Below are 12773 nucleotides of genomic sequence, written 5' to 3'. Positions count from 1 at the left end.
GAACCCTGGTCTCCTGCATTGCAGGCAGATTCTATACCACTGCGCCATGAGGGAACCCCTAGGCCATGTCAGTTGTCACTAATCCCCTTAAATTTGGGTTCTGGATATTAGGTTCAGTGATCTTGGGTCTTGCGTCTTTCTGCACTGCTAAGTAGAGAAAATAAAGAAGGCTTATCAAGAGGGATCTGAGAAAAACTTGAGATCTTCAGAATGTTTACTGATTTGAAAAGAACACAGTCTACTTAAAGAAGACAAGATCCTTTTATTCAAGTTAGCAGATGATAAGACTTCAGCGTTTTGTTGTTCTCTTTTTTCCTACTTACAGGAATAATTCTGAAGTACTTCAGGGTCCCATATTGAACTCGAGTTGGAAGAGGCGAGTCTGGTCTCAAAATGGAGGGTCATGATCCCAAGGAACCAGAGCAGTTGAGAAAGCTGTTTATTGGTGGTCTGAGCTTTGAAACTACAGATGATAGCTTAAGAGAATGATGTTGAGAAATGGGGCACACTTGCAGATTGTATGGTGATGAGAGACCCCCAAACAAAACGTTCCAGGGGCTTTGGTGTTGTGACTCACTCCTGTGTTGAAGAAGTGGATGCAGCAATGTATGCTCGACTGCACAAAGTTGATGGGCGTGTAGTGGAACCAAAGAGAGCTGTTTCTAGAGAGGATTCTGTAAAGCGCATCTAACAGTGAAGAAAATTTTTGTTGGTAGTATTAAAGAAGATACAGAAGAATATTATTTGAGAGACTACTTTGAAAAGTATGGCAAGATTGAAACCATAGAAGTTATGGAAGACAGGCAGAGTGGGAAAAAGAGAGGATTTGCTTTTGTAACTTTTGATGATAAAGTTGATAAAATTGTTGTTCAGAAATACCACACTATTAATGGGCATAATTGTGAAGTGAAAAGGGCCGTTTCTAAACAAGAGATGTAATCTGTTGGATCACAAGGAGGGCGTGGAGGTGGATCTGGCAACTCTATGGGTCGTGGAGGAAACTCTGGAGCTGGTGGAGGAAACTCTGGAGCTGGTGGAGGTAACTTTGGCCGTGGTGGAAACTTTGGTGGAAGAGGAGGCTATGGTGGTGGAGGTCGTGGCAGCAGAGGGAGTTGTGGAGGAGGTGATGGTGGACATAATGGATTTGGAGGGGATGCTGGCAACTACGGTGGTGGTCCTGGTTATAGCAGTAGAGGAGGCTACGGTGACGGTGGAAACCAAGGTGGTGGATATGGTGGCAGTGTTGGAGGATATGATGGTTACAATGAAGGAGGAAATTTAGGAGGTAACTATGGTGGTGGGTTGTTTTTTTTTTTTTTTGCATTTCTTTTCTATTTCTTTTAACTTATATGCAGAGTACATCATGAGAAACGCTGGACTGGAAGAAACACAAACTGGAATCAAGATTGCTGGGAGAAATATCAATAACCTCAGATATGCAGATGACGCCACCCTTATGGCAGAAAGTGAAGAGGAACTCAAAAGCCTCTTGATGAAAGTGAAAGAGGAGAGTGAAAAAGTTGGCTTAAAGCTCAACATTCAGAAAACGAAGATCATGGCATCCGGTCCCACCACTTCATGGGAAATAGATGGGGAAACAGTGGAAACAGTGATAGCATATTCAAAAGCAGAAACATTACTTTGCCAATGAAGGTTCATCTAGTCAAGGCTATGGTTTTTCCAGTGGTCATATATGGATGTGAGGGTTGGACTGTGAAGAAGGCTGAGCACCGAAGAATTGATGCTTTTGAACTGTGGTGTTGGAGAAGACTCTTGAGAGTCCCTTGGACTGTAAGGAGATCCAACCAGTCCATTCTGAAGGAGATCAGCCCTGGGATTTCTTTGGAAGGAATGATGCTAAAGCTGAAACTCCAGTACTTTGGCCACCTCATGTGAAGAGTTGACTCATTGGAAAAGACTCTGATGCAGGGAGGGATTGGGTGCAGGAGGAGAAGGGGACGACAGAGGATGAGATGGCTGGATGGCATCACTGACTCGATGGACGTGAGTCTGAGTGAAGTCCGGGAGTTGGTGATGGACAGGGAGGCCTGGCGTGCTGTGATTCATGGGGTAGCAAAGAGTCGGACACGACTGAGCAACTGATCTGATCTGATCTGATGGTGGTGGTGGAAACTATAATGATTTTGGAAATTATAGTGGACAACAGCAATCAAATTATGGATCCATGAAAGGGGGTAGTTTTGGTGGAAGAAGCTCGGGCAGTCCCTATGGTGGTGGTTATGGATCTGGTGGTGGAAGTGATGGATATGGTAGCAGAAGGTTCTAAAAACTCAGAAGAAAAGGGCTACAGTTCTTAGCAGGAGAGAGAGCGAGGTGTTGTCAGGAAAGCTGCGGGTTACTTTGAGACAATCGTCCCAAATGCATTAGAGGAACTGTAAAAATCTGCCACAGAAGGAAGAATGATCCATAGTGAGAAAAGTTACTGCAGCTTAAACAGGAAACCCTTCTTGTTCAGGACTGTCATAGCCACAGTTTGCAAAAAGTGCAGCTATTGATTAATGCAATGTAGTGTCAATTAGATGTACATTCCTGAGGTCTTTTATCTGTTGTACCTTTGTCTTTTTCTTTTCATTACATCAGGTATATTGCCCTGTAAATTGTGGTAGTGGTACCAGGAATAAAAAATTAAGGAATTTTTAACTTTTCAATATTTGTGTAGTTCAGTTTTTCTACGTTTCAGTACAGAAACTTTAATAAAATGCAGTTTTGAAGGTGTCTCCTTGTAAGTTAACAAATAAAGAAGATCATTGTTAATTACTATTTTGTATGAATTTTGCTAAAGTTAACTGTAAAGAAACACCTGCTGACTTGCAGGTTAAGGGGAATCTATTCTCCCCATTTCCAAACCATGAAATGATTGGCTCTGACATGTGGAGAGAATCAATATTTGTATGTTTGCAATGTGTGTTTTAGACAATAGAATTGGGTATTTAAATTAGCATATTTGTGAATTGAATAGCATTAAGATTTACCTTCAAATGAAAAATCTCAAAATTTAAAAAAAAAATGAAGTACTTCAGTTTAGTCACTCAGTCGTGTCTGACTCTTTGTGACCCCATGGACTGCAGCACACCAGGCTTCCCTGTCCATCACCAACTCCTGGAGCTCGCTCAAACTCATATCCATTGAGGTGGTGATGCCATCCAACCATCTTATCCTTTGTCATCCCCTTCTCCTTCTACCTTGAATCTTTCCCAGCATCAGGGTCTTTTCCAAGGAGTCAGTTCTTCCCATCAGGTGGCCAAAGTGTTAGAGCTTCAGCTTCAGCATCAGTCCTTCCAATGAATATTCAGGACTGATTTCCTTTAGGATGGACTGGTTGGATCTCCTTGCAGTCCAAGGGACTCTAAAGAGTCTTCTCCAACACCACAGTTCAAAAGCATCAATTCTTAAGCGCTCAGTTTTCTTTATAGTCCAACTCACATTCATACATGACTACTGGAAAAATCATAGCTTTGACTAGACGGACCTTTGTCAACAAAGTAATGTCTTTGCTTTTTAGTATGCTGTCTAGGTTGGTCATAGCTTTTCTTCCAAGGAGCAAGCATCTTTTAATTTCATGGCTGCAGTCACCATCTGCAGTGATTTTGGAGCCCCCCCAAAAATAAAGTCTCTCACTGTTTCCACTGTTTCCCCATCTATTTGCCATGAAGTGGTGGGACCGGATGCCATGATCTTAGTTTTTTGAATGCTGAAATTTAAGCAAGCTTTTTCACTCTCCTCTTTCACGTTCATCAACAGCCTCTTTAGTTTGTCTTCACTTTCTGCCATAAGGGTGGTGTCATCTGCATATCTGAGGTTATTGATATTCCTCCTGGAAATCTTGATTCCAGCTTGTGCTTCATCTAGCCTAGCATTTTGCATGATGTACTCTACATATAAGTTAAATAAGTAGGGTGACAATATACAGCCTTAACGTACTCCTTTCCCAAATTGGAATCAGTTCGTTGTTCCATGTATGGTTCTAAATGCTGCTTCTTGACCTGCATACAGATTTCTCAGGAGGCAAGTAAGGTGGTCTGGTATTCTCATCTCTTTCAGAATTTTCCACAGTTTGTTGTGATCTACACAGTCAAATAATCAATAAAGTGGAAGTAGATGTTTTTCTGGTATTTTCTTGCTTTTTGATGATCCAATGGATGTTGGCAATTTGACCTCTGGTTCCTCTGCCTTTTCTAAATCTGAAGTACTTAAAATATTTTGAATAATATCAGTCTACTCTGTGTCAATCTATTATGTTAACACTACCACATACAGAAGTTCTTCAATCCACAGGTCCTTTCAAAGTCCTGCAGTGGTTTAAGAACACTGGTGAGCTTTGCAATGAATATGGCCATTCAGATTATAGGATTTGGAATGCCTGGAGTAAGGTCTGGCCCCTAGCATGCCAATTAAAATATGAAACCTTGCCTAGTAATCTTTCACCCATACACCCAGTTTATGTGACCTGATGTCTGCCTCAATTTTTGCTTGCTTTCATTCTGTAAAAAAACGACACCACCCATCTGGCTTGAGTCTGATATGTGCATGGCTCTTCCCAGACTCTTAGGAAGCTGAGTTCTGCATCTGGAGCCATGTATTGACTTTAACATGAACCAAAAGCCTGGAATCTAAGTACTGCTGGTCCCAAACTGTTTCCATGTTTGCTGAGCTCCCATGGCTAATGAGACCTAGAATGATAGTCCAACTCTTTGAAATGATTGTTCACAATGTGAACAATCCCCATCAATAAATTAGGGAGAAATAAAAATCATTGTCCGAATGAAACAAAGAGGGGAAATTAAAATGTCACTCTGATTATTATGTTATATAATATTACCAGATTGGAAAAATGTTTATTCTGATGGATGGTTAAAAATTTTTTTTCAATTTATATTGTTTGTTATGGCCAATAAAATTCTTAGCTGTTTCCACTTTGGACATTTGAGTTAAAATGTTAACATTTGGGGGTAAATATTGTTTTGGTCATATGAAGACTGCTGAGAAGGAAATGGCAACCCACGCTAGTGTTCTTGCCTGGAGAATCCCAGGGACGGGGAAGTCTGGTGGGCTGCCGTCTATGGGGTGGCACAGAGTCGGACACGACTGAAGCGACTTAGCAGCAGCAGCAGCAGCCTTGTATAAGCTGAAACAGTTTTACACTGGGAAAAAAAAATTGGAAGGTAAATGTAAAGCAATGTGCCAATATATTAGTGAGATTTAAGCCATCTAAAAAAGTGAGGAAAGAATGACTCTACACTTTTCTCCTCCTATAAAAAACCCAATAAACTAGAGATTCCTTTGTTTTTGAAAATACAGTCTAGTGCCTTGGGTGGCTTCTTTCTCAACACACAATTGATTCTAGGAATGACATTCACTCTGAACGTGGACAGCTGTGCCTTTGGGACGGAAGCAGCTGTTTCACCTTTGTCGTTTCATACAACAGCTATGGTAGGAGAACTATTTTCTCCCCAAATTACCACTTAAGAGACATAGAAAGCTAAACAGTGTCATTTTGTATGTTTATAAAAGACAAAACAGTCTTTCTACTCTAAATCACATACAGGGAAAAGGCAATTGAACTAATGGCATTTTTTTCGCAGGGAATATACCACAAGTCATTAAAAATAGAGATGTAGAATATTTAAGGATACAGTTAAAATGGTGATACACTGAAATTTTAAAAAAGGATAAAGATTTTTTTCACACTGCCAAAAACTAACAAAAAATTTCAGGAAGACTATAGATATAAAAGGTTTTTCCATGTGTTTTTCTTATCTCATTCATTTCTGAGAAGACCTTGCATAAGAGATGGAGCAAAACGTGCCTCACATGACTAGTGAATGCTGGAACAGATAGTTTATGCATTTGTTACTAAGTAACTTTTTCTCTTGGATCTAATAATAAATCACCATTGTTCTTTACCATTTGATTTGTAATTCTAATAAGGCAAGATGGTGTATTTATCCAGCTGTAGATAAAAATTCAGCCATATAACTTCAGTGAACCAAGTGCGAACTATGTAAACATCATAAATGGAAAAAAATCATAAAATAAGGCTCAGTTAAGTATAATTTAACTATAAATATATACCCAGTGTTGTACATATATTTCTTCCGTTTACTTCCTCCACGTTTGCAGGTGGATTTAGTGATTATGAAATGAATATGACTAAAAAAGACTTAAATCAACAAGTAAACTACAATTAAATATATTCATAAGCAATAAATTTCTACAGTGCTCTGATGAGAATGTGTACCATTTTCCTTCAAACTAACCTTCCATTAAACACAAAATTTGATAGTATTGTATTTGCTAACCTACATATAGTGAAGCATTGTTATTTTTATTGTTTATTAATATTTTATCAAATTTCTTGCTTAGAATGTTTTGTCATTGCCTTCAAGTTGGAATTCTAATCTATACACTACAATTTTTTCATACTGTCCCCTATCACTTTTATTAACACTTTATTAGTATTCCAAATGCTCAAAAACTTCCAAACTTAGCCTTTTTAAACCTGAAATTTGTTGAGAATTCCCTGGTAGTCGAGTGGTTAGGACTCAGTGCTTTCACTGCCAAGGGCCCAGGCTCAATTCTTGGTCAGGAAACTAAGATCCCACATGCTGCATAGCCCTTCTGAATTAAAAAAAAAAAAAAAAAAGAGCCCTGAAATTTGTTTACCTATGTACTTGAGGGGGAAAAGGGGACTATTATTGTGTTGGCCAATTAACCAGAATTTTTTATGTAATTTACAAATATTATTTTAAGGATTTAATTAGAATGTTGACCTTCCTATAATTAAAAAGTATAATTCTAAACTGTTATAGCTTTCTTTCAAACTATTTTCAGGGGATTGTTATATGGTTAAATATAAATTACTATGAGAAAAATAATGGATTAAACTTTAACCTAAAGATATGAGGTGTTAAAAAGTAACAATACCATCCATAAAAGAATGTACTATAAATTTCCTAAGAATTTTTCCTATTGCGTTTCTAATTCAACCTGAAAAAATCAATTTGCACACAATTTTTAGAAGTTCAGCTATTTGATCATGTATCATAAATATGTATTTTTCTCATATCTTTCTCACAAAATGAGTAAGAGTCATTATATCCCCTTTATGCTTAAGAGAAAATGGAAATCCAATGAGGTCATGCCTCTGCTTCAACATTTAAATACAAAATAGCTTCATTGTCCATGTTTCTCAGTTTGCTGATATTTTCACTTCAAAGAAGTTCATATTCACAGTTTCATACCTGAAATAATCATAGTCTAGAAGAAAGTTTAAATGGAAATGACCTTTAATATTCGTATTATACTTCGAATGATCACCATCATTAGGTGCATATCATTTTCACAGGGGCATGTGAATAGTTTACAGGCTGGCAAATATTTTTTGTTGAAAGAAAATTACCTTAAACCTATAAACGAAGTATTTACATCTTACTCAATGCTCTTCTATCTCTAGATTATTTTTAATAATAAAACAAAATATATAACTGAACTTTACATAATATGTGGCAATGTAAACATCTCTTGATATATGAATCAACTAGAAAAGGTTAAGTTTGTGCCTGGTAAGCTAAACTTTTCATTTTTAAGCAAAAAGAAAAAAAAGCAAGTTTAAGTCAATTTTGAGGAGACAGGTGAAGGAAAATATTTGCAGAGGCTAAGTGGGTATCCATATGTGAGTGTGCTGGTTGAATGTAAGGTAACTGGAACATAAAGTGGACATATAAGAAATAACGAATGCATATCCCACTTAAAAGATTTAAACATTAAAATTTCTGTGATAGTCACTGACTCTTGCTTAGGTGGGATTTAGAAAACACAAGTCACTTTGAAGCATTTATCCTTTGTTTTCAGAGTCTTTGGACCAGCTGCTCTTATTTTACAAATGCCAGTTTATACACACTACTCCTGGGAAAGAATATAAAGCATCTATTTTTTGCTTTGATGAAGGCTGCTGCTCCTAATAACCCCCTTGAAATTGAGAACAGCACAGGGAGGAAGAAGAAAAGTTTCCTAGCAGTAAAGAAAGCTACTAGAAACAAAAAGATTTCAACCTAGTTTATGCTGTGTGCTCAGGATCAGAGAGTTTCTGACTGAGGTCATTGGTAGGAAACACCACAAATGACTCCAAAGAATCTTGCCATGCTTATAACAGAGAATCTTAAGAGAAGGACTGCCTCATCATTAGGTGCTAAACAAGTGTTCTGCACACAAAGGTGATTGACAAAGCTATAACCTGGGTACAAACCAGATATCATGACTGAATGGAAAAGAGTCATCCTTGCTGGGTTCAAAGCAGCAGATAACAATAGCAGCACACAGTGCTGAAAACAGAGGCAAAGGCATTCATAAGTCAGGGACATATAAGGAACGGATCAGAATGGCCCACTGCTCACCATGCTTGAAAACAGCTCGTGTATTTTATTAAGTGAACCCCAGGAATCTTGGACAGGTGGCCCAATGATATCCTAGAGGGAGATTCTGGTCTTCTGCCTTCCACAGCTAAGATAGAGGAGTTCATTTCAGTCGCTTAGTTGTGTCCGACTCTTTGTGACCCATGGACTGCAGCATGCCAGGCTTCGCTGTCCATCACCAACTCCTGGAGCTTGCTCAAACTCATATCCATCAAGTCGGTGATGCCATCCAATGATCTTATCCTCTGTCTTCCCCTTCTCCTCTTGCCTTCAATCTTTCCCAGCATCAGGGTCTTTTCCAAGGAGTCAGTTCTTCCCATCAGGTGGCCAAAGTATTGGAGTTTCAATGTCATCATCAGTCCTTCCAATGAATATTCAGGACTGATTTCCTTTAGGATGGACTGGTTGGATCTCCTTGCAGCCCAAGGGACTCTCAAGAGTCTTCTCCAATAACACAGTTCAAAAGCCTCAATTTTTCAGGGCTCAGCTTTTTTTATCGTCCAACTCTCATATTCATACATGACCACTGGAAAACCATAGCTTTGTCTAGACAGACCTTTGTCAGCAAAGTAATGTCTCTGCTTTTCAATATGCCATCTAGGTTTGTCATAGCTTTCTTTTAAGGAGCAAACTTCTTTTAATTTCATGGCTGCAATCACCATCTGCAGTGATTTTGGAGCCCAAGAAAATAAAGTCTATCACGGTTTCCATTATTTGCTCATCTATTTGCCATGAAGTGATGGGACCAGATGCCACAATCTAGTTTTTTGAATGTTGAGTTTTAAGCCAGCTTTTTCACGCTCCTCTTTCACTTTCATCAAGAGGCTCTTTAATTTCTCTTTGCTTCCTGCCATAAGGGTGGTGTCATCTGCATATTTGAGGTTATTGATATTTCTCCTGGATATCTTGATTCCAGCTTGTGCTTCATCCAGCCCAGCATTTCTCATGATGTACTCTGCATAGAAGTTAAATTAGCAGGGTGACAATACACAGCCTTGACGTACTCCTTTCCCAATTTGGAACCAGTCCGTTGTTCCATATCTGGTTCTAACTGTTGTTTCTTGACCTGCATACAGATTTCTCAGGAGGCAGATAAGGTGGTCTGGTATTCCCATCTCTTTCAGAATTTTCCACAGTTTTTTGTAATTCACACAGTCAAGGGCTTTGGCGTAGTCAATAAAGTAGAAGTAGATATATTTCTGGAATTCTCTTGCTTTTTCTATGATCCAACAGATGTTGGCATTTGATCTCTGGGCCTCTGCCTTTTCTAAATCCTCCTTGAACATCTGGAAGTTCTTGGTTCATGTACTGTGGAAGCCTAACTTGGAGAATTTTGAGCATTACTTTGCTAGCGTGTGAGATGAGTGCAGTTGTATGGCAGTTTGATCATTCATTGGCATTGCCTTTCTTTGGGATTGGAATGAAAACTGAACTTTTCCAGTTCTGTGGCCACTGCTGAAGATAGAAGAGAGGTCAAGTAATTAACTAAGAAAAATAGTAAAGATATCATTTGTAGTCCTGGCTGGAAAAGTGGATCTTTCTGGTTATATCTGGTTTATTAATAAATCAAAGATTTATGCATATATTGTTCAGGTAGAGAATTCAAATTCAAATTCTTATTTAGAGCTTGTAGTTATAGTTCCCTTTTGAAATAAAACCACACATATTCAAAAAACAATAGACATTTACCTTTAGAATATTTTAGGTATCTTTAATAAATAAAATCTGGTAATGAAGATACGATTTCACATTTGCATTACATATAATTTTACTTATGTTTTCATTTCAGCTTCACTACACCACTGGGACTTAGGCCACATCCCAAAATTACAGTTTTGGAATTCAAGACCAGAGGACAGGTCAAGTCTTTTATATCAAATCACTATGCATGCTATAGCAGAGAACCTCAAATAAATAACCAAGTACATTAAAGAATATTAAGATCAAAAGTATAAAGGTGGTTGATATTTCTCTTTGCCCACCCAGTGTCCATTTCAGCTACCTACATCTTTGTGTTTGGGAACAGAAAAGAGAAAGAGAAAGATGGCACTGCTCCTTGCCAGAAGAGGAACCAGAAAGGAGATCCCCTAATTCTCCTTCCCCACCTTTCCTAAAGTGTGGTCAAAGGGCTCTTGCATAAGAGTAATATGGGGTCTTGTTACCAACAGAGATCCCCAGGTTCACCTCCAGAACCTAGGCCTGAGATTTCTCAGGTGACCTATGGCAATCTTCATTTTTAATGCCTTCTCTTGTGCTTAGTCTGCATATCAATGTATGTTGGGACCACTGCCTGCTCCCTGCAAGAAGTGCCTTCCTTATATAAGTCCTAGTGTCAAAGCTATTTGAGGACTTCCCTGATGGTCCAGGGGTTAAGACTCCACACTTTCACTGCAGGGGGCACAGGTTTGATCTCTAGTTGGGAAACTAAGATACTGCATGTTGCAATTTCAAAAAAAAAAAAAAAAGCTATTTGATTAACAGCATTTTGAATATCACATAATTTGTTTAGAAAGCTTTAATGAATGGGTCTCTATTTAAGTCATTATGAATTCCAGAAAATCACTCTTTGCATTTTAAAAAATCTCCTATAGCTGATTTACCAGAAATGAATCAACTTATGAATTGGCTTTTGAAATAAACACCGTACTGTGTGCTATGCTGAGGTGCTCAGTTGTGTCTGACTCTTTGTGACTTCATGGACTGTAGCCTGACATGCTCCTCTGTCCATGGGGATTTTCCAGGCAAGAATACTAGAGTGGGTTGCTGTGCCCTCCACCAGGGGAATCTTCCCAGCCTAGGGATTGAACCCAGGTCTCCCGCATTGCAGGCAGACCCTGGTATCTCTAATCTTTTTCAAGAGCTCTCTAGTCTTTCCCATTCTATTGTTTTCCTCTATTTCTTTGTACTGATCACTGAGGAAGGCTTTCTTATCTACGCTTGCTATTCTTTGGAACTCTGCATTCAGATGTGAATATCTTTCCTTTTCTCCTTTGCTTTTCGCTTCTCTTCTTTTCTCAGCTATTTGTAAGGCCTCCTCAGACAACCATTTTGCGTTTTTGCATTCCTTTTCCTTGGGGATAGTCTTGCTCACTGCCTCCTCTACAATGTCATGAACCTCCATCCCATAGGTCTTCAGGCAATCTGTCTATCAGATCTAATCCCTTGAACCTATTTGTCATTTCCAGTGTATAATCATAAGGGTGACATCCATGTGTCGAGTCATCTCCTGTGTTGTTGGAAGAGGGTGTTTGCACATCCACAACTGGACATTGTTTTCACTCTGGCTCCATCTCTTCATTCTTTCTGGAGTTATTTCTCCAGAATGCCAAGTTATTGTGTGGCATTAGGTCTAAACTATTTTGCTTCAGTTATTAGAACTATCTTTGGAAGGAATGATGCTAAAGCTGAAATGCCAGTACTTTGGCCACCACATGCGAAGAGTTGACTCATTGGAAAAGACTCTGATGCTGGGAGGGATTGGGGGCAGGAGGAGAAGGGGACGCCAGAAGATGAGATGGCTGGATGGCATCACTGACTCGAAGGACATGAGTCTGAGTGAACTCCGGGAGTTGGTGATGGACAGGGAGGCCTGGCGTGCTGCGATTCATGCGGTCACAAAGAGTCGGACACGACTGAGGGACTGAACTGAACTGAACTGAAGATATGCCAGGATAAGATTCCCTTCTTTGTTCTTCTTTCTCAGAATTCTATGGGACGTGAATCCTTCTTATAGATAACAAATTCAGTTTGTCTGGTTCTATGCAACATGCTATTAAGAATTTTATTTTAATTTCATTACAATTATGGACTAACAAAGGGAAAATTTGGCATATGTCTAGTTTTGAATATTTTCAACCATAACCATAGGAAATTTTTACATTATTATTTCCTTCAATAACATTTTATTTTCCTTTCATATAATTATTAAACATCTTTTGTGAAGTTTATTTCTGTGTACTTGTAAATTTTTTTCTCTTTTTTTTTTCTTTTCTTTTTTTTTCTAATTTTATTTTATTTTTAAACTTTACATAATTGTATTAGTTTTGCCAAATATCAAAATGAATCCGCCACAGGTATACATGTGTTCCCCATCCTGAACCCTCCTCCCTCCTCCCTCCCCATACCATCCCTCTGGGTCGTCCCAGTGCACTAGCCCCAAGCATCCAGTATCGTGCATCAAACTTGGACTGGCAACTCGTTTCTTACATGATATTTTACATGTTTCAATGCCATTCTCCCAAATCTTCCCACCCTCTCCCTCTCCCACAGAGTCCATAAGACTGTTCTATACATCAGTGTCTCTTTTGCTGTCTTGTACACCGGGTTATTGTTACCATCTTT

The 12773-nt window shown here is 38.8% G+C and overlaps 1 pseudogene; it reads left to right on the top strand.

Moving 5' to 3' along the window:
• Positions 1 to 382: 382 nt before the first annotated feature.
• Positions 383 to 2444, top strand: LOC104984205 (annotated as a pseudogene).
• Positions 2445 to 12773: the final 10329 nt, after the last annotated feature.

This window comes from Bison bison, unplaced genomic scaffold, assembly GCF_000754665.1.
Source record: "Bison bison bison isolate TAMUID 2011002044 unplaced genomic scaffold, Bison_UMD1.0 scf7180017863946, whole genome shotgun sequence".
Classification (NCBI taxonomy): Eukaryota; Metazoa; Chordata; class Mammalia; order Artiodactyla; family Bovidae; genus Bison; species Bison bison.
The sequence above is the reverse complement of the archived record's forward strand: the minus strand, read 5'-3'. Positions and strand labels throughout refer to the sequence as shown.